This window comes from Lagenorhynchus albirostris, chromosome 16 (genome assembly GCF_949774975.1).
Source record: "Lagenorhynchus albirostris chromosome 16, mLagAlb1.1, whole genome shotgun sequence".
Lineage (NCBI taxonomy): Eukaryota > Metazoa > Chordata > Mammalia > Artiodactyla > Delphinidae > Lagenorhynchus > Lagenorhynchus albirostris.
The window spans coordinates 24,653,589-24,677,189 of record NC_083110.1 but is presented as its reverse complement, the minus strand read 5'-3'; the positions used below and the strand labels follow the sequence as shown (position 1 = coordinate 24,677,189).

The following is a 23,601-nucleotide window of genomic DNA, read 5'->3' as shown; positions in this document are numbered from 1 at the left end:
GCATCTGCCTGGGGACTCTCTGACTGGGTACTAATGTTCCAGGAGTTGAGTGGGAAGGGGGCAATCTCAGGATTTGGGAGACTCACTTAATCCTCTTTTTATGTCTCATCTGGGCCCTCTACCTTGCCTCATATCTCTGACCTCAAAACCTTTCTAGTTCAAGAAGATATTGCTAGAGTGGACAAGGGATGCTTGTTGACTCTGCCAAGGGGACAGAGAAGATCTGTGGGTCTAACGCTCATTGTACATTAGAATTATCAACCTACTCACCTGTTTTCAGCTCACCTCTCAGCTTCTGATATATCCGATACCTCCAATTCCTGAACTTTTTCAGCTTCTGCCACATAATCAGCTTGCTTCTTATTGGCTTCTCGTTTGGCAAGACAGATTTCAATTTCTCTTTTTAATAAATTAGTTTTATCAGATTAGTGACTGCTCTTCCATACATTTGCATCATCTTGGTCTCCTCCCTTTCCATCTTCGTCCACATCTAATAAGTCATTGGAACCTTTTGATTCTACCTTCCAAGTATCAGTGAAATTCACCACCCCTCATCTCTCCATTCCCATCGTCATTGTTTTAGTTTAGGCCTTCAACATTTCTCTCTTACACTGTTGCAATAAAAGTCTATGTCTATGTGGTTTTTAAAAAAAATTTATTTCATTTATTTTTTGGTTGTGTTTGGTCTTCGTTGTTGCACAGGCTTTCTCTAGTTGTGGAGAGCGGGGGCTACTCTTCGTTGCAGTGCGTGGGCGTCTCATTGTGGTGGCTTCTCTTGTTGCAGAGCACGGGCTCTAGGCACGCAGGCTTCAGTAGTTGTGGCTCAAGGGGTCTAGAGCGCAGGCTCAGCAGTTGTGGCACACGGGCTTAGTTGCTCTGCGGCATGTGGGATCTTCCCAGACCAGGGCTCGACCCATGTCCCTTGCATTGGCAGGTGGATTCTTAACCACTGTGCCACCAGGGAAGCCCTGTCTATGTGTTTTTAATCTTTTTCCATATACCCAACTCCCCCAATTTTCTTTCTAAAACATAAATCTGATTGTTTCATTCCTTTGTTTAAAATTAAAGAGTTTCCCACTACTTACTAGAATAAATTCCAAATTCTTCATACACAATTCCCCTTCAAAATCTGGACCCTGCATTCCTTTACCAGTCTCATTCCTTGCCACCATTCCTTGCCACCATCCCCCCTAGTCTACATTGCAAAGCAAACTATTTGTCATTTCCTGACACACCTTCAATACCTTTCAAAACTCCTTTCCTCTCCCTAAACATCCTTCCCTTTTCCTCTTTCTGGCAGAGTATTACTCATCCATCCAAGTTCAGACCATACATCAACATTACCTCTGAGAAGACTTTCCCAATTTCCCAAATGAATTGTCATTCTCTCCTCTACACTCTTACAGCACCTCTCACAAACCCCTACTATAGTCTTTTTACATTGTGCAATGATTGTTTATGAGTCTATTTCTCACACAACCTATCCTATGCATCTTTGTACCTTCCTTTTCCCTACCCACCATCCATCTCTCAGCTTGCAGCATACCTAGAACATAGTAACAGGCAACTTACATGTATTGAGAACTTGGGCTCTTAATAAATATTTGTTTAATAAATGAAGGCAACACATGAGAGATCTGAGGAAGTCTGAGAGTTCCTACCCTTAGAGTTTCCTAAGGTCCTAATTATAGGGGTTTACACAAAAATATACTTGCAGGCACATGTGTGCACTTCCTTAATCATGACTCATAACAAGCCAGGCATATGAATTTCAGACAGGCAAGGCTATAACTTATGCAGGCCTGACTATAAGGCATTTTGAAACTGGCTAGAATGTAATTTCCAGAAAGTGTGAATTTTAATCACTATGTTTACTGTTATATCTTCAGTGCCTGGTACATAGTAAGTACTCGTGCTAATTAGGGTACCAACAGGAAAAAAATGGCACACTCAAAATAGGATAACTTGAGGAGAGACCATTTATAAAGGGATACGTGGAATGCAGGGGAACCGCAAATGATAGTAAAGTAACACAGGGTTTCTAACAGTGAGAAACCTTACAACCACCCTAGGTCTAAAGGGAGAGGTTATGTAGAGTGGGCTCTTCTGCCTTGAGAAGAACAATGACTGTCAGTCACAGCCACCTAATGGCTAGAATGGCCATGACCATGAGGGTAACCACAGTCCAAATCACAGTGTTCAAAAGCATGTGGAAAACTTGAGGTTTAATGGCTGGCATTAATGCATAAGGACTCTAACCTAGTATGGGGATCAAGCAGTAGGAATCTCTGAGCCAAGGCTGGCTGATGTGTGGCACCACCAACCCTTCTCTTTTACATCCCCCAACTTGGCCCCCAAGGCAGACTTTCTTTGTCAGTTATGGTTCTCTCTCCCACCAGAAAGAGCCCTCTACTACCCAACACAGTGCTCCAGGCAGTGACTACCAGTAAAGTGCTCTTACCTTATATGAAACCTATTTGCCAAACTGGTTCTGGTCACATAAGGATAGAAGTAGGGTTACTAGGATCTTTCCAGTGTGTAGAAGGTCCCTAGCCATCAGCTAGGGATACAGAGTTTGGGTCAGCTCCAGGGAGAAGGGACTGCCAAGCACTACACTATGCAGATTTTTTTTCTGCGCCCCAGACAGCCAAGCCAGGTTCAAGTTAGGATACTGATCCTACGGGAAGAAATAATGCAAATCAGCAATCAAATTAAAAATTCTGCAGACTGTCAAAACAATGAGAGTTGAGGAAAAGGCATACAGTAGGTATATAGGATATGTTTTCAAAGCAAGATTGATTTCAGACTCATCTGCTGGTGGAAATGGTATTTCCAATATATTATTAGGCATGATGTGGATTGACTCTGAAATTCAGTGTGACTGAACTCACCAAGTTAGAAGATCTTAGGTACCTGCAGCTAAGTAGGGCAAGACAGGGAAAGGAGTAATAAACTGCTTTCTTTTTTCTTCTCCCCTCCCTTTAAAATTTTTTTCTAAATTAAGCCAAAAACTTTTGCTGTGAATAATTAAAACAAGCATATGAGATCATAATAACTACCATTTACTGGGTATCTAGTACTATGTTTTATGCTTTAGATATGCTCTCATTAATCTGCATAACAACTCTATAAGGTAGATATAAGTATACTTAATTTACAGATGAGGAAATGGGAGGTTAGAGTAATAAAGCAAATAAGTAGCAGCTTTAGGGGTTTGATCCAAGCTTATTTGTCTTTAAAGCTTGTATTACTTCTGATACTTCAGCTGCCTATGCTATCTTATTGAGACTGTGATTTCAATCAACCTCAAGTCTTGGATTCCTCAAGGTCATCATCATAAATGATGAGAACAAGCAAGCTTAATGTAATAAGGCCATAGAAGAATGGATATTAGTATATTACCAAATGTTAGCATGGTTAAGAATAACAAGAAGATTTTATTCATCCTTAATTTTTTTCATTTCAATTATTGTACTTGCCATACTCAAAGTACTTTCTAAATCATCTCACTCATGGTTCCTGATGACAGAGCAATCTGTGCTTTGTTACTTTTCTCTTTCATACTTCCCTTCCCCAGGTGTGTGGCCCAGGGACAAGCATCTGTCCTAGAGCTGCCAGTCTTTACTCTAGCCTGTGTCTTCCCACACAGCCTGGCATGAAAAGCAAAACAAAACAAAACAAATTGAGTCAATTGCCTCAGATTTTCTCACTCAAATACTGGAATTAGAAAATACAGAGAATGTCAGGAAATGGTAGAACTAGAGCCATGGTGGAACATGGTGAACTGAAGGAGAAGGTGTAAGATCAAAAACAAAAACAAAAGAGAAACAAGTATGTAACTCAGGATCCTAACAAAAAACATGACATGCAAATGAGGATAAGGTGAGGAGAGTTTATCTACAAAGGAACTAATGACAAATGTGTGGGCAGGGTGTAGGGGAACCACAGAGATAGTGGCGGAACCCAATCTAAGTAGCAAGGGAGCTATTACCACCCCTAGACCTGAAGGGGCAAACGAAAGAAGTGGTTGGAAGGGGAGAGTTGTGTAGAGTGAGTCATCTTGAGAGGAGCCGTGGTCTGGTTGAGGGATACAGTCTGCCTAAAGTAACCTTGCAAAGAGGGAGCCAGGAGAATAAATATACTGACCTCATTCTGTTGACATAATCTGTAAGGGCCAGGCTTCCAGGAAAGAGAGCACTGTGCAGAAGGCTGAAGAGTGGATCCAGAAGGGCAAATGGAAGATATTTTAGGTACAGCAAGATAAAAAGAGAGAATAAAACAATGGGTAGAGGGAAGACAATAGAGTAGACATGTAGAAAGAAAAAGAGAAAGAGACAGAGCATGCTGCCCGCAAGAAAAACTGAAAGGACGGCTAATTCCTAGAGTTGCCTCAGATCCTGCTGACTTTCCAGTTTGAAATCCAGTTCCAGTTTTAGTCTAAGTGTAGCTTTACAATAGACTTCCTTTCTTTAAAATAGCCTACGAGTAATTCTCCATTTCTTGCAACTCCAAAGCTTAAGAAAATGCTAGGTACAATGAGAAAAGTTTATTCCTTTTAGAAATTCTGCAAAGATATTGGAGACAGGTAGGCTACCTACTGAGAAAGAATCATAACACTCTCCTAAGCTTTTTGTACAGTGTCCAGATTTTAAAATAAAGGTGTCAGTGATGTAAAAACCACTTACAAGTCAAATTGAGAAATTATTAAACTGACCTAATTAAATGAACTCTTGAATTATGGACAACGTAGGCTGCTCTTCAAAAGAATCACAGATCATTCTATAGGAAATTAAAACAATAAATTTTTCTTTAATTGTCTCCCTCCTCCAGCTTGATTTATTTATTGATACACTAAACTGATCATGTTTAAAGTGTACAATTTGATCAGTTTAGATACATGTATTCATCACCACAGTTAAAATAACAACATTTCCATCCACTCCAAAAATTTCTTTGTACCTCTTTGTAATCCTGCCCTCCCTCTCTACTCACATCCCCAAGCAATCACGAATCTACTTTCTGTCACTATACAGTAGTTTGCATTTTCTAGAATTTTATATAAATGGATCAAACCGTATATATTCTTTTTATCTGCTTTTTTTCACTCTGTATAATTATTCTGAGATTCAACTATGTTGTTGTGTAAATCAATGGTTCTTTATTATTGCTAAATTATTTTCCTTGTATGGCTATACCTCAATTTGTCCATTCATGTATTTTTAAAACTTGAGGTATAATTGACATGCAACATTATATTAGTTTCAGGTGTACAACAAAATGATTTGATATTTGAACATGTGAAACTGGCACCACAATAAGTTTAGTTAACATCCATCACCATACATAGTTACAGAGTTTTCTTCTGTGATGAGGACTTTTAAGATTTACTCTCTTAGCAACTTTCAAATATATAATACCATGTTAACTATAGTCACAATGCTGTACATTACATCCCCATGACTCACTTATTTTATAACTGGAAGTTTGTACCTTTTGACTCCTTTCACCCATTTCATTCCTCCCACCTGCTGCCTCTGGCACCCTCCAACTGTTCTCTGTGTCTATGAGATCATGTGGTATTTGTCTTTCTCTGTCTGACTTATTTCACTTAGCATAATGCCCTCAAGGTCTATCCATGTTGTTGCAAATGGCAAGATTTCACTTTTCTATGGCTGAATAACATAATTGCCATATTTTGTTTATCCATTCATCCATTGATGAACATTTAGGTTGTTTCCACATCTTAGCTATTGTATATAATGCGGCAATGAACATGAGGTTGCAAATATCTTTTCAAATTAGTGCTTTTACTTTCTTAAAGAATACCCAGAAGTGGAATTGCTGGATTGTATGGTAGTTCTATTTTTAATTTTTTGAGGAACCTCCATACTGTTTTTCACAGTGGTTTTTCACAGTGGTTTCACATTATTGGTAACAGTGCACAAGGCTTCTCACTTCTCTATATCTCTGCCAACACTTGTTATTCATCTTTTTAATAACAGCCATTCTAATAGGTATGAGGTGATACCTCACTGTGGTTTTGATTTCAATTTCCATAATAATTAGTGATGTTGGGCATCCTTTCATGTGTCTGTTGGTCATTTGTATGTCTTCTTTGGAAAAAAGTCTGTTCAGATCCTCTAACCATTTTAAAATTAGATTGTTCTTTTTTTTTTGCTATTGAGTTGTATGAGTTCTTTATATATTTTGGATATTGACCCTTTAGATAAACAATTTGCAAATATTTTCTCCCATTCAGTAGGTTGCCTTTTCATTTTGCTGATGGTTTCCTTTGCCGTGCAGAAGTTTTTTGTTTGATGTAGTATCACTTGTTTATTTTTACTTTTGTTACCTTTGCTTTTCATGTCAAATCCGTACAAACAATCACCTAGACTACTGTCAAGGGGCTTATTGCCTGTTTTCTTCCAGGATTTTTATGGTTTCACGTCTTACATTCAAGTCTCTAATCCATTTTGAGTTAATTTTTGTGGTATATGCTAGTGATCCAGTGTGTGGCTGTCCAATTTTCCCAGCACTATTTATTGAAGAGATAGTCCTTTCCCCATTGTGTATTCTTGGCTCCTCTTTCATAAATTAATTGACCATATATGTGTTTATTTCTGGTTTATTTCTGGGCTCTCTATTCTGTTCCAAAGATCTTTGTGTCTGTTTTTATGCCAATATCATACTGTTTTGATTACTATAGCTTTGTAATATAGTTTGAAATCAGGAAGCATGTTGCCTCCAACTTTCTTTTACTTTCTCAAGATGGCTTTGCTATTCAGGGTCTTTTGTGGTTGTCCATTCATGCAGTGGTGAACATTTGGCTTGTTTTCAGTTTGGGCTATTACACAACTGTCAATTTTCAGGTAGGATTAGGAATAATATTTTTCTGGAAGACCAGATGTTAGAAGAAATTGCTTCAGTAAATGGAAATTCAAAGCACTGGACCTGGAGTCAGAAGATCCGGGTGTGGGCCTTTGGACCAATAACTTTAAACATGTTGAGCTTTGATTCCCTAATTCATAAAAGAAGATTAATAATACCTGCCTTGAGGGGTTTTGTGAGGATTAAATAAAATAATTCACACATTTAACCTTTCTTTAAAATATTAACTTTGCACTGTGGTAACCTAAATGGGAGGGAAGTCCAAAAGGGAGGGGATATCTGTATGTGTATGGCTGATTCATTTTGTTGTGCAGTGGAGGCTAACAGAACATTGTAAGGCAACCATACTCCAATAAAAATTAATTAAAAAATAATAAATACAATAAAATAAAATATTAACTATGATCACCATGAAAGTAGAGGGAAGAACATTGAGAAGTTATGGCAAAACCTTTTTACTTTTCTAGGACCCCTGTATTGAAGACCAAAAGACACTATCAAATATGGCTCTGAGCAAAACAATAAAATATGTTGGTCATGTCTCTTTCTCCTTTGTCCTCCACCTCCTCCCCTTCCCTTTCTCTTCTTCCCTTCTCCCTCCTCCTAGTTGTTATTGTTGCAGGGTGTCTCTTTCTTCTTGAGGACAAGATCCATTTCTTTTCCTCTGCTTTCATATTACTTAATATGTTATTCTTATATTAGGTTCTCCATGAATATCTACTGAGGTAATAATAAATACTCATATACTGTTTTATAGATGATAATGCATTTTCAGATACATTATCTCATTCTGATCCTCAAAATTCCCCAGAGAAGTAGGATGGCAGATAATATTATATCCTCACTATCAGAGGAGGAAACTGAGGCTCAGAGAGGTTAAAAACTAGCAGAGATAACAACCTAGCTCTGCTTCAAATGCCAACTCAGAGTGCCTTTCCCCTTGGCCTACCAACATTCTTGACAGAATTCAGGTGGATACTTCAGTCTCCAGTTAGTACTAATGTATAAAATCTTTGCAGGATAAAAGACTGAACTTTATTTTTAGAAAACTAACAGTTGGTGGCATTTTCATGCTTGCACTGCAAAATATGCTTTTACAGGGAAACAAAGGAGATCTGAAATTTTCAGGATATAGTATTAGGACTGTAACTATTTGCAAAATTTGAGATAGATACAACTATTATTCTCCTTCCTCCTAAATACAATTCTCAGCAAAATAAGAATTTATACTATAAAGTACTCCACAACAGGTAAAAGTAATTTCTTTCTGGAATATTGTTTCTGACTTAACCAGTATATAAACATTGACTGAGGATCATTTCCCACTTTTGCTTTTCTCTTTTTATCTTATTTTACTTAGAACAGCCTTTTGACCTATTGCAAAGGTGTAATGATTGATAGCACACAGTACATCTATTTTGCATCTTTATCTGTGTAGAAAGTTCAGGGTTTTCATTTTCTTTTGGGCTAATCTTCCCCTAACTCTCTCTTGTGGGAGAATTTTTTTCCTGTAGATAAAAGAACAAGAAGTGGTTGGGGATCCTTCTTAGATAATCACTTGTATTTCTATTGCTTCATCTTAATTTAGATGTTATCCCATAGGATCTAAATTGGTACTTTTTATGGTTATCACATGACAAAGAGCTTAGCAAATGCACCCTGATATTGGATAAGCAGTACTATGTACTATTCAAAATTAAAGTTGTTGATACTATTACTGTAAGTTCTTATTTTGAAAATTTAATTAGAACTATTTATTTATAAAGAGGGACTTAATCTAGCTGAATTACAATAATTCTACCTCCTCTAATAAAAGTGAATTGTTGAGGAGATATAAAAATGGTGATAAATTCTGGGGTAAATTTTTTAAATTCATTTTCATATAAATGAGATTTCATATTTCATAGAGTCTGAGTTTATAACAAGGGTTGTAAAATATTTTTTTCTCAAAATCTAGAAATTCTATAAACCTATTGCTAATTTTTTATTAGTTTGATACTAAATGCTCCATTAGTTAAAGAATGCTGATAGTTTTCAACTCCATAGAATTATTGGCTGTATTTTAAATGCACTAGATAATGCACCTGTCTTGTTCTAGACATTGATGGCAATCCCACAAAACATTAGCCTGGTGAAATGAAATATTTTTCAAACCAGAATTGAGAGATTAAGAAAGAAAGAACTAATTTAAAGTTATAGATAGAAATCCCAGAGATAAACCCACACACATATGGTCACCTTATCTTTGAAAAAGGAGGCAAGAATACACAATGGAGAAAGACAGCCTCTTCAATAAGTGGTGCTGGGAAAACTGGACAGCTATATGTATAAGAATGAAATTAGAACACTTCCTAGCACCATACACAAAAATAAACTCAAAATGGATTAAAGACCTAAATGTAAGGCCAGACACTATAAAACTCTTAGAGGAAAACATAGGCAGAACACTCTATGACATACATCACAGCAAGATCTTTTTTGACCAACCTCCTAGAGTAATGGAAATAAAATAAAAAATAAACAAATGGGACCTAAGGAAACTTAAAAGCTTTTGCACAGCAAAGGAAACCATAAAGAAGATGAAAAGATAACCCTCAAAATGGGAGAAAATATTTGCAAATGAAGCAACTGACAAAGGATTAATCTCCAAAATATACAAGCAGTTCATGTTGGTAAATATCAAAAAAACAAACAACCCAATCCAAAAATGGGCAGAAGACCTAAATAGACATTTCTCCAAAGTAGACATAAGATTGCCAACAAATACATGAAAAGATGCTCAACATCACTAATCATTAGAGAAATGCAAATCAAAATCACAATGAGGTATCACCTCACACCAGTAAGAATGTCCATCATCAAAAAATCTACAAACAATAAATGCTGAAGAGGGTGTGGAGAAAAGGTAGCCCTGCTGCACTGTTGGTGGGAATGTAAATTGATACAGCCCCTATGGAGAAAAGTATGGAGGTTCCTTAAAAAACTAAAAATAGAACTACAATATGACCCAGCAATCCCACTACTGGGCATATACCCTGAGAAAACCATAATTCAAAAAGATACATGCACCCCAATGTTCATTGCAGCACTATTTACAATAGCCAGGACATGGAAGTAACCTAAATGTCCATTGACAGATGAATGGATAAAGAAGATGTGGCACATATATACAATGGAATATTACTCAGTCATAAAAAGGAATGAAATTGAGTTATTTGTAATGAGGTGAATGGACCTAGAGTCTGTCATACAGAGTGAAGTAAGTCAGAAAGAGACAAGCAAATACCGTATGCTAACGCACATTTATGGAATCTAAAAAAACAGTACTGGTGAACCTAGTGGCAGGGCAGGAATAAAGACACAGATGTAGAAAACGGACTTGAGGACATGGGGGTGTGGGAAGGGGAAGATGGGAAAAAGTGAGAGAGTAGCACTGACATATATACACTACCAAATGTAAAATGGATGGCAAGGGGAAGCTGCCGCATAGCACAGGGAGATCAGCTCAATGCTTTGTGACAACCCAGATGGGTGGGATAGGGAGGGTGGGAGGGAGGCTCCAGAGAGAGGGGATATGGGGATATATGTATGCATATAGCTGATTCACTTTGCTGTACAGCAGAAAGTAACACAACATTGTAAAGCAATTATACTCCAATAAAGATATTTATAAATAAATAAATAAATAAACAAAGTTATAAAGCCAACTACTAGAAAAAAACAACTAAAACTGAAGGGAGAGAAAATAAGGAAAAGCGAGAAGTAATTTAAGAGTGCTAAATTTTGTATCTTTCATAATTAGCAACCTATATATTGTTGAAAGTTGATAAATCAAGAAATGGAAATATCTTTATTTTTATTTTGTACCTTGCAGTATTGTTTAAAAAATGTTAATGTGCATATATCACTTTTTAAATTAAAACACAGCAAAGTACTATTTTTTTAATGTGACTTAGCTAGAGCAAGTATTTTGAGCTCTGATTTCCCATCCTTAAACTAATTCAGGAGACATGGAGGCAGCTTCCCAAGGGATGTGGCTGTACTTTAACTGCTACTCAGAATAAAGCCTTATCTAGGCTGTGGAGTTGTGTTCATTACTGCTCATTGAGAAACTCTTCCTATCTAGGGCATAATGATGGTAAGCAAGGGGAAAAAAGGGGTGGTTTTCTAGCCTCTGGTCAAGAAGTAGTCCCTTGGAAGAGAAATATTTAACGTGCTTGTGGAGAAATAGGACAAGCAAGGGTTGGATTCACAACAATAAATGGTTAGTATTGCTGACTAAATGCTTTAGCTTAGAAAGAAATTAAGTTTTTTTAAAAATTTATTTTTATTTTATTTTATTTATTTTTGGCTGTGTTGGGTCTTCATTGCTGCATGTGGGCTTTCTCTAGTTGTGGCGAGTGGGGGCTACTCTTCATTGCGGTGCGCAGGCTTCTCATTGCGGTGGCTTCTCTTGTTGCAGAGCATGGGCTCTAGGCGTGGAGGCTTCAGTAGTTGTGGCAGCAGGCTCAGTAGTTATGGCTCACAGGCTCTAGAGCGCAGGCTCAGTAGTTGTGGCGCACAGGCTTAGCTGCTCCGCGACATGTGGATCTTCCTGGACCAGGGCTTGAACCCGTGTCCCCTGCATTGTCAGATGGATTCTTTTTTCTTTTTTTAAAAAATTTATTGATTGATTGATTTTTTGGGGCTGCGTTGGGTCTTCATTGCTGTGCATGGGCTTTCTCTAGTTGCGGTGAGCAGGGGCTACACTTTGTTGCGGTGCGCGGGCTCCTCATTGTTGTGGCTTCTCTTGTTGTGGGGCACATGCTCTAGGTGCATGGGCTTCAGTAGTTACAGCACGTGGGCTCAGTAGTTGTGGCTTGCTGGCTCTAGAGCTCAGGCTCAGTAGTCGTGGTGCACGGGCTTAGTTGCTCCACGGCATGTGGGATCTTCCTGGGCCAGGGCTCGAGCCTGTATCTCCTGCATTGGCAGGTGGACTCTTAACCACTGCACCACCAGGGAAGTCCCAGGGATGATTATTAAGATTCCCAAAATATCACCATGTTATTTCACCACCAACCAATCAGAAGAAAGTCCATGAGCTGCAATCCTCACCTCATATATTGCCTTTAAAAACACTTCCTTGAAAGCCATTTGGGGGTTCCGGTCTTTTGAGCATTAGCTGCCCCTTCTCCTTGCTTGGCACCCTGCAAGCAATGCCGTAATTTCCTTCACCACAACCTGATGTCAGTAGGTTGGTTTTGCTGTGTGGTGGGCCAACAGATCCAAGCTCAGTTCAGTAGTATTGAGATTTCTTCAGTTTTTTACTGAATGCCCTTTTCCTGTTCCAGGATCCCAACCAGGATACCAAGGCTGTCTTACTTTTAATGATGTTCATTTTGACCAGTAGATTCAAGTGTTTTCAGGTAGATGGATCCATCATAAAGTTCTCCACTCAACCTTCCTCTTTATGGTTTTAGCATCTATTGGTTATCATGGCCTAGGTCCATTATTTCATTAGGAGCTGCATAATTTAAAATTCTATGATTTCTCCTGTAAGTATTAGCTAGAATTCTCCTATAAAAAAGAACTTTCCATTCTCGGGTACTTGGTTACTTTTGAAATACTGAACAATTTATCTTGCATAGATTTTAATGGTTCTAAATGTTAATGATTATAATATACCCATGTGATATGCGTGAGAAATTCCAATTACTTTTAACTTTTAAATTATTTGCACAAAAGTACAAAGAAAATGTCTTATACTGCTAGTCAAAAGCTGTGGCTTTCATCTTCCTCTAAGTAATTTCTGCCATGTATGAAGACTGACCAAAAACATGTTGCAAGGATAATTGTTAAGTTGCCTAAAAAAGAAAATGACTATAGTATATTTGTTTTGAGCCAAAATATTCCAGGCACTTAACTGGTATTAACAATTAGTCCTCACAGATGTTTTAAAACTTAATTATAATAAATACTATTCTTATTTAATTTGCATGATCTAGTGACAAATACCATAATAGATTATGGCTGAGGAATTGAGACCCAGAGAATTAAAGAAAGTGGCCTAAGGGACTTCAGTACTATAAATACACAGAATTATTAAAGAGAATTAGTAATAAAAATATAAAAGAATATAACCCTTCTACAAAGGTATGGCATGTCACTTGTTTCCCTTCAACCAAATACTGTACAATCTACCTGTGTAGAGCAAATTTAATTTTCTAATAGTAAAATATATTATATAATATTAGAACCATTGAAAAAGAATAAATATCTAGTAATCAATCAAAAAGGGTTTCCAATAAAACAGTGGTCTCTTCATATTCCCTGTGTTTCACTATCTACTTTATTTTCCTGAGTAATATAGACACCACAATTGTTTAGAAATTAAGAGGGCATGATCCAGGACTTCCCTGGTGGTGCAGTGGTTAAAAATCTGCCAACCAATGCAAGGGACACAGGTTTGATCCCTGGTCCAGGAAGATCCCACATGCTGCAGAGCAAGTAAGCCTGTGAGCCACAACTACTGAGCCCACACAGCACAACTACTGAAGCCCACATGCCTAGAGCCTGTGCTTCGCAACAAGAGAAGTCTCCACAATGAGAAGCCCACGCACCACAATGAAGAGTAGCCCCTACTCACCACAACTAGAGAAAGCCCGCATGCAGCAACGAAGACCCAAGGCAGCCAAAAACTAATTAATTAATTAATTAATTTAAAAAAAAAGAAATTAAGAGGGCATGATCCAAATTTTTAAACACACATGTAAGATGGGGTCCTTGGATAGTTCTTGAAGGAACTTTTCACATTGTCTACCTCATGAACATATTACTGGAAAGTACGTTCCTAAAATTGGAACATATACTCTGTTGAATATACTACACTTACCTGATTCATGCTAATGACCCGTGGAGGTAATAGCTGGGAGCAAGAGAAACTTAGAACGGATAGTGAAGGAGGGAAATGATGAACACTAGTTGTGACCTGAGATTAACTGCTGTTGTGGGAGACTGTAGCTTGTCCCACTAATCTTCCTTTTCTAGGTTTCCCCTTAGGAAAATAAGCCCACAGGAACCATGGCAAATCTACTTCCCAAACATACATGAAGAAATGGATTTGTGCAGAACAAGAGGTTTACTGTGGTAGCCACTGAGGTACCACACCCAGATCTCCCTTTAACAGATTCTGCTGCAGGGAGCCTAGCTGATTGACAATTGATACACTTTTGGCTCTCATGCTTTTGGGTCAGGCCATACTTCCTCTAGGCTACTCCCAGCCAATGAGCACAGCAGGGTGTAAGAACCAGTCCATTCCTACACAAAGAAGGATTCCTTTAACTGGCAACTTCAGCTCAGGGACTTCCCATTGGCCTGGGTGAGATTTTCTCAGAATTGCTCTATGGTTTGAGGCTCTTCCCACACAATCCTTCCTTCCCTCTCTCCTGTTACAGGTGTTAGACCTGCCTCACTCTCCCTATATGCCCCTTCTCCTTTCCCCTTTGTCTTTCATAAGCATTCTCCCCAATGAATCCCTTATACATCAGATTTCATCTTGCTGCCTGCTTCTCCAAGGATTCAAATTGACACACGTTACATAAGAATTTAGCCCCCTGGGTGAAACTCACAACTGTTTATAGCAAGTATAATAAACAATTTCTTGGAAAACTATATAGACAAATAGATGGCTTAATATTAGAATACATACTTTAACGTAAAAATAATGTTAATGCAAATATACATGTAAATTACTGAATGGTTTTAAGGTCTTTATTAGCAATCAGAATATCTCCTGGGTTTGATCTTAGAAGGTGTATCTATCCATCATTTAAGCACTATTTTCTAGTTTTGGGGTGGTGTGATTATGTAAAGCAGAATTCTTCTCCATTCAGAATCAAGTTCTACCCTCTCACTTGTTCTTAGCTCTTAAGGGTGGCTATGAGATATTAAGGACCTGTATTTCTACATGCCATTGAGTAAGGCATATCAGCAGAAGTAAAAACAGAAAGTAAAAGAAAGAGATGTCAATCATAGTTCACGGTTTATTCATATTTTATAGTGCAAAGCAAACAAAAATGGAAACGGCAAACCCTGGGCATCCTCAAAGCCAACTGATACTGGACCTAATTCACCTACCTTGTGTCTCAAATACCATTCTATACCATGCTGGGAAAGCTGTGGATTCCTTGAGGGTATTTGTCTTGATTTCCTAAAAGAAAAAATAAAGTCATAGTCACTTGGCTTTTTTCCTCATCATGTGACAAAATCATATGATATCCATGAAGAAAAATGAAAGGAAGTTTGATTTGGGGAAAAAGGAACAGTATCATAGTTTCTTGGCTTATTTCTAAGCCCCTTAACTTGGAAAATATCCAGCACTTAATAAAAAAACTTTAGGACTTCCCTGGTGGTCCAGTGGTTAAGAATATGCCTGTCAATGCAGGGGACACGGGTTTGATCCCTGGTCTGGGAAGATCCTACATGCCATGGAGCAACTAAGCCCATCGTCACAACTACTCAACCTGTGCTCTAGAGCCCTCAAGCCACAGCTACTGAGCCCGCGCGCCACAATTAGTGAAGCCTGCGCACTCTGGGGCCCGGGTGCCGCAACTACTGAGCCTGCATGCCGCAACTACTAAAGCCCGCATGCCTAGAGCCCATGTTCTGTAAAGAAGAAAAGCCACCACAATGAGAAGCCCACGCACGGCGACGAAGTGTAGCCCCGGCTTACCGCAACTAGAGGAAGCCCGTGCACAGCAACAAAGACCCAGTGCAGCCAACAACAAAATTAAAAAAAAACCTGTATACTAAATTTTTGACAATGTCAAACATCAAAATGATATTGAAATTTTGAAATACCAAAAATGATACTTTTGTATTGTAGCAAAATATCTCCCTTTACTCCAGAGTGAATGTGAATTGTGACTCCAGGTTGATAGACAAGTAAATGTGATAAAAAATGTAAATATTAGATCTTCATTATTTTAAATGTTTTAAGGGATAAAAATTAGGGACTCTCCAGAGATAATGCTGCTTGGTGTATGTGTGCAGTGTTTATTTTCTATTATCTAATGAATGTACTTAAGTGCAAATACTTGTGAAGGACATCTATTCATTCAATTAATATTTACCAATTTCCCACAATGTGCTAGGTACTATTCTAGGTTTTAGGTTATCTGGAGAGACTTGAAAGGGGAGATGACTTCCTGTTTGGCGCAAGAGACACCTTTAGCTCAGCTATTCTTAGAAAGTGATAGCCTACTGATTCTGTCTCTTGATGAGGATTTAATGTGTTATTAAATCCTGGATTATGTTGTTTCTTTCAGTTCTCTTTCTGTACTATTGTGCAAATTATGTCTAATAAATAGAATCTAGACACCAATCTGCTGAGTGTTTTTTGAAAAGAGATCCCACACCTGAAGAAGTTCTAGAGAGAATAGAGAAAACAGACAGGAGGAATTATCAAAGAAACAAATCAAAGTTTATTAGAACTAAAGGACTCAAGTCTCCTGATAAAGGACCTACTGAGTGGCCAGCAGATTAAATAAGAAAAAGGCCCACAACATGACATATCATGCACTGGGGAAAAAAGGAGACCCAAGAACTTTCAGAGAGAAAAAACATATGAAAGATCAAGAACTAAAGTTTCATCTCACTTCTTGGGACCAACACTGGAAGCTAGAAGAGAGTGGTATAATGTCTCAAAAATCTTCAAGGAAAATTGTTTCTAATTTAGAGTTCTATACCTAGTCATGCTATCAATTAAGCTTACAGCCAGATGAAAGACAATTCCTGACATATAAAATCTCAGAAGCTTTGCGTTCTTTCTTAGAAAGCTACCACTAAAAAGAAAGAATAAACTAAGAAAAAGGAAATGCTCATGAAAAAGAGGGAGAAAAGCAATAAAGAAGACAAGGGTCTAGGTACTAGGAGATCTACCATAGCAGAGAGGTGAAGGGGATTCTCAAATTGAAAATGAAGCAAGTTCATGAATAACAGATGTACAGGAGGCCAACAAAACAAAAGGTAAAGACAGGGGGTTCCAAGACGCACAAAAATAGCTTTTCTGATGAGTTGGAACATATAAAGAAAAAAGATATTAATTCATAATAAAGATTTATTGAATATTCACCTTGACCCACAAACACTATCCTCATGGAGCTTTCATTCTAGCACAGGGAGTAAGATAATAAACATAATAAAGAATAAATTCTATATTAGAAGGCAGTAAATGTTATTAAAAAAGAAAAAGTAAAGCAGGGTAAGGAAGATTAAAATTGCTCTAGGTGGGGAGGGGGGTAGCGTGTATATGACAATTTAAAATACGATGGTGAGAATAAACCTCACTGTAAAGTACCGCTTCAGGTAAGACCCAAGAATTGTACTGGAAAGGATTGGAAATAGGGAATTAGTCATGTGGCTATCTGGCAGAAGAACCTTCTAGGCAGAGGGAACTGCCAGTGGAGGTGAAGAAACATGAGGGGGAGAGATGCCAGAGCAGTAGTAGAAAATGAGGTCAGAGAGGTACGTGGTGGGGGATGTGTCATGCATGGCCTTGCAGATCACTGAAGAAAATGGCTTTTCTCTGAGGGAAATGGAGAACCATTGTAGGAGTGAAATGATTGGCTTACATTTTAAAAGGATCACTCTGGCTGCTTTGGGAGAATAGACTATAGGCAGATAAGGGTGGAAACAGGGAGATACAGTAAGTCCCCTACATACGAATGAGTTCTGTTCCAAGAGCGAGTTCACAAGTCTAATTTGTTCATAAGTCCAACAAAGTTAGCCTAGGTACCCAACAAACACAATCAGCTATGTAGTACTGTACGGTAATAGGTTTATAATACTTTTCACACAAATAATACATAAAAAAACAAGCACAAAAAATAAAGAAAACATTTTTAATCTTACAGTACAGTGCATTGAAAAGTACAGCAGTACAGTACAACAGCTGGCATACAGGGGCTGGCATCAAGTGAACAGGCAAGAAGAGTTACTGACTGGAGGAGGGAGAGGAGGTGGGAGATGGTAGAGCTGAGGGATCATCAGCAACAGGAGACAGAGGGCAAGCTGCAATATCCCTCACGCCTGACGTTGACGGCACAGGTTCCAGTTCCTTGCTGGATTCAATTCTATCCAACCTCTTGAATAAACGTTTGCATGTTCACATCTTTGAAAGTCCACAACTTGAAGGTTCGTATGTAGGGGACTTACTATAATAAGGAGGCAATTGGATTGCCTAGTAATTGCCTAATAAAGAAGCAATTATCCCAATAATTCAGGCAAGAGATGTTGGTAGCACACACTACAGTGGTACATCGTGGAAGGGATGAAAGAGGAATTAGTGATAGACACATACAAAACTAAGCGAAGTTAAGAAATGAGTAAAGTATTAACTATAGGAAAAACAGAAATGGGGCTTCCCTGGTGGCGCAGTGGTTGAGAATCTGTCTGCTAATGCAGGGGACACGGGTTCGAGCCCTGGTTTGGGAAGATCCCACATGCCGTGGAGCAACTAGGCCCGTGAGCCACAACTACTGAGCCTGCGCGTCTGGAGCCTGTCCTCCGCAACAAGAGAGGCCGTGATAGTGAGAGGTCCATGCACCGCGATGAAGAGTGGCCCCCGCTTGCCACAACTAGAGAAAGCCCTCGCAAGAAACGAAGACCCAACACAGCAAAAATAAATTAATTAATTAATAAACTCCTACTCCCAACATCTTAAAAAAAAAACCAAACAAACCAGAAATGATATAAGAAAGGAAAGGTCATAATGATGGAAACACAAAATGTTAATTAAATCAAATATTATTGACATATGGTTATATTGGGAGGGTATGTGGCGAGAGTATGGCTAATTTCTTTAACACTAAGAGTTCCTACAAATTACTTAAAAAAAAAAATTATCCCAGTAGGAAAATATGCAAAGGATATAAACAGATAGTTCAAAGGAAAGAAAAAAAAAGGACAAAAAGAAGTTGAACTTCCCTCAGAATAAAAGAAAAGAAAATTAGACCTATACCAAGACATCATGTTTCACCTAATCAGATTGGCAAAGATCCAGAAGTTTGATAAAATTCTGTGTTGGGGAGGATATGGGTAAACAGCCATTCTCATATGTTGCTGGTGGAAGTATAAATTGGTATGGCAATTTGGCAAAATCTACCAAAGTCACATACCCTTTTCGGTTGGACATGGAGATGAGCCTCCCAGATATCCCCTTTCAAGGAAGGTCTTGTCCCAGCTGCTGGAAGATCTGTCAGCTGACAATCTTCAACTGTCAGCCCTTGCAAGTTTTGCCTCGGCTGCAAAGAGTTGCCCCATCTAAAGTCAGTGCCTTCTTGGGGCAGCCCACTGATGGAGGAAGGGGTATAAAAGCCTTTTCCACCCAATGTGGGCCAATTCTGGTAGGTCATTTCAGCTCCACAGCTCCCCTGTGGGGTTGGCTGAGGCTGCATGGGGCACCTTCAAAGCTCAACTTCTCCTTCTGCTCAATCCCACTTCCTCCTTCTCCCTTCCGCAGATGTTGAACCCAAGGGCACTCCTTAATAAACAAACACCTTGAACTCTAAATTTCTGTCCCAGAATCTGCTTCCCAGAAAACCTAACCTGTGAAAAATTTGACCCACAACTCCACTTTTAGGAATTTATTCCATAGATTACCCACATATCAGCAAAATAATGTATATTTGAGGTTACTCTTAGATTATTTTTAGAGGAAGAATTAGAAACACTCTAAAGGTCTGACTAAACAAATCAGGTGACTGATTAAATAAAGGCATGTCTATACAATGTAATACCACATAGCTATATAAAAAACTGAGGAAGCCCTTTATATATAAAAAGGTCTTCAAAGGGTATGTGGGTGTGTATATATTTGTACACGCATGAAGGATGTATAAAAATTAATGTCATTTGTTGCCATGAGTAGATTTGGGTGTCTCAGGGACTGAGGTGGAAGAGAGATTTTTCATAGCATATACCACTGTACTTTTTAAATTTTAAACCATGTGAATGTGTTATAAATGATTAGAAACGATTTTTTTTTTTTTTTTTTTTTGCGGTACGCGGGCCTCTCACCATTGTGGCCTCTCCCGTTGCGGAGCACAGGCTCCGGACGCGCAGGCTCAGCGGCCATGGCTCACGGGCCCAGATGCTCCGCGGCATGTGGGATCCTCCCGGACCGGGGCACGAACCCGCGTCCCCTGCATCGGCGGGCGGACTCTCAACCACTGCGCCACCAGAGAAGCCCTAGAAACGATTTTTAGTAGTCAAATTATTTGATTTTTATACTACTTATAAAAAACTATATATGCATAGCTTTGATAAACTAAAAATTAAATTTAAAAAGACTTGCTTGTTAAATAAGAAATTAACAAATTGTGCAAAATGATTCTTATTTTTAAAAAAACTGTCTACACACACAGATAGACACATTGATAGAAGCATGGAAAAACTTAACAGCGGTTTTATCTTTGTGGGTAACATCAGAGTATAGAGAAGGACTTATATTTTTTTGTCTCACACACTTCTCAATTGTTTGAATTTAAGGGCATGCATATGTTTGTAATTAGAAAGTAATTAAGAATTATGGGACAGACTAAAACTAAAAAATAGGACACCCCACCCCGCCCCACCCCCAGTTTACCAATTATTTTAGAGGAAACTTTTGATGATGCCTATAGGAAGTTGAAAAATTAATTTTCTAAAATAATTTAAGGAAACTGGAATAAGTGTACCAACTTTGTGTTTTCTCCTTTGTTTAACCTTGATTCATCTAAACAGTTATCTCAATTAGTTAATTTCTTAAAACATCTAGAATCAAATTTTAGTTGCAAATATAAAATTTTCCTGCAACTGGGCTTAGGAATTTTTTGAGAGGTGCTGGGATGTGGTGGTGCCTGGGGGGGCAGCCCAGTCTGAACTTCTGGGGACCCCCTGATTTGCTCTTAACATTAGAGATTATCTAGTCCTTAAAGGTAGTGGTTGAGAAACTATATTGTAATGAGCTTGGGGAAGGTAAAGATCACGTTATTCAATCTATTTTTCTGTATTCCCTCTGTCTTGTGTCCCGCAAAGTGCCTAGCACTTAGTAAGTATTCAATAAATATCTAGGTAGATAGATATAGATAAAAAGGAGTGATGGGTACAGTAAGCCCTTGATTGTGTATTGTTTAAAGTATATTTCTTTTAAACCTCAGGGCAACTTTTTTGTTTCATTTCAACTTTTTGAGAGATTAGGATGGCTATTTTTACAAAAGAATAGCAGGCTCAGAGGAGGTGAGAGAACTTGAACTTGTTCAAGGACTAGGAAAGGTAAACAACTGAGCATTGTTAAAGAGATAAGGAAAGATCAGACCCTGGAGGAAATTTTGTGCTACATAAAAAAGATCATGGCCTTTGTTAAGTAGGGGATGGAGAGCCATGAAGGGCCTTATGAAGTAGTAAGGGAACCAGCCAACTAGTGCGGGTTTGGGCAGAACATTAAAATGGAGTGATACAGATTAGCATGGCCTCCACACAAGGATGCCATGAAAATTTGTGAAGGGGTTCATATTTTTAAGGAAATTTTTCTTTTTCAGCTTTTTATTGTATCTATATCAAACCTTATGCTGTACACCTTAAACTTATACAGTGATGTATGTCAATTATATCTCAATAAAACTGGGGGAAAAAAAAGTTCTTGAGACCCATGTGAGAGAGGAAAGTGGCCTGAACTAGCTCAGTTAGTTGGGGTGGAGTGGAGGGTGCATTTTTTGATAAGCATTTGGATTTTAAATTATCTTCTAGATAAGGTGCTCTTTTGCTCAAAGATGTAATGAAGATGACTTGAGTGAACAGGTAGATAATGGTGCCATCAACTGAAATAGAAAATGGGAGAGCAGGAGGAGGTATTTGTGGTAAGAGGATGAATTTTGTTTTGGATATATTAAGTTTGGTTGTTTGAGGCCAGCCAGCCATGAGGCCACTGAAGTGGGCAAAGTCTCTTACGTGTGGCAGAATGAACAGGTCTGGGGTTGGATGGTAACTGGAGGCTCAAGTCCAAACTCCACCAGTTGAGTGATCCTGAACATAATCTGTGACTGTATTTACTATTGTGTTTAGAAAGTCCCCTTGACTGCATCTTTTTCCCTAGCCCTGTGCTGTCAAATGCTGTCATTTAGCCATATGTGGCTACTGAGCTCTTGAAATGTGGCCAGTCCAAACTGAGATGTACTTGGGGGGAAGGGATAAATTAGGAGTTTGGGATTAATATATACACACTACTATATATAAAATAGATAAACAAGAAGGACCTACCATATAGCACAGGGAACTATACTCAATATCTTATAATAACCTATAATTGAAAAAAGAATATATATATATATAGATATATATGTATAACTGAATCACTTTGCTGTACACCTGAAACTAACACAACATTGTTAGTCAACTACACTTCAATTAAAATAAAAAATCCATGGGGAATTCCCTGGCATTCCAGGTTATGTTGCAGGAAAGGGGACCCCTTCCAGGGCCCGAGAATGGGCTCTTTTCTAACACTTGGAAATGAATTGTCTGAGGAGACACACATGCTGACAAAGCAAGAGACTTTATTGGGAAGGGGCACCCGGGTGGAGAGCAGGAGGGTAAGGGAACCCAGAACTGCTCTGCCACATGGCTCACAGTCTTAGGTTTTATGGTGATGGGGTTAGTTTCAGGGTTGTCTCTAGCCAATCATTCTTTTTTTTTTCTTCTAATATTTATTTGGCTGCACCAAGTCTTAGCTGTGGCACGCGAGATATTTAGTTGTGGCATGTGGGATCTTCAGTTGTGGCATGTGGGATCTAGTTCCCTGACCAGGGATTGAACCCAGACCTCCTGCATTGGGAGTGCAGAGTCTTAGCCACTGAACCACCAGAGAAGTCCTTGGCCAATCCTTCTGACTCAGGGTCCTTCCTGGTGGTGTGCACATTGCTCAGCCAACATGGATTCCAGCAAGAAGGATCCTGGGAGGTTGGTAGGATGCATGGACTGGTGTCCCCTCTCTCCTTTTGACCTTTCCCGAATTCTTCCAGTTGGTGATAACTTGTTAGTTCCACATTCCTTACCTGGATCCCCTGTTCTAAGATAATGCATGCAAGTGGCTACTATCTTGCCTGGCCAGGGTGGGCAGTTTCAGTCAGTGTTAACAGTGCTAACAGTTAGGACTCAGCTCTTTCACTGCCATGGCCCGGGGTTCAATCCCTGGCTGGGGAACTAAGATTCTCACAAGCCATGCAGTGCGGCCCAAAAAAAAAAAAAAAAAAAAAAAATCCAAATCAAAATGTGAGTATAAAATAAGTATAAAATACACACTGATTTCAAAGACATGTTATCAAAAAAGAAAAGACTGTAAGATATCTCATTAATAATATTTTATGTTGATTACATGTTGAAGTGATATTTTGGATATGTTGGGTTCAATAAAAATATACTATTTAATTAAAAAAGGAATTGTTTTTGCCTTTTGTAATGTCAGTTGCTTTCCTTCTTACTGGTAGTATATAATCAATTAAAATTATAAAAGATAATTACCACCTGACTAGTAATAATAGTGGAAATAAAAAAACTAAATAAATTAAAAGGTTCATGGATGAATGTTCTAGCCCATTTTGGAATGAAGTCTAAGAGAGAGAAATTGGAGAGCCCTTAACTTTTTTCTTTTTAAAAACAATTTAAACTTACAGAAAGATTGCAAGAATAGGAGAGAGA

The 23,601-nt window shown here is 38.5% G+C and overlaps 1 non-coding gene across 1 annotated transcript; it reads left to right on the top strand.

The window, feature by feature from the left end:
* The first annotated feature begins 21,320 nt into the window (after positions 1–21,320).
* Positions 21,321–21,425, top strand: LOC132507683 (U6 spliceosomal RNA). The gene has a single exon (XR_009536258.1). It is a non-coding gene; the product is annotated as a U6 spliceosomal RNA (small nuclear RNA).
* Positions 21,426–23,601: the final 2,176 nt, after the last annotated feature.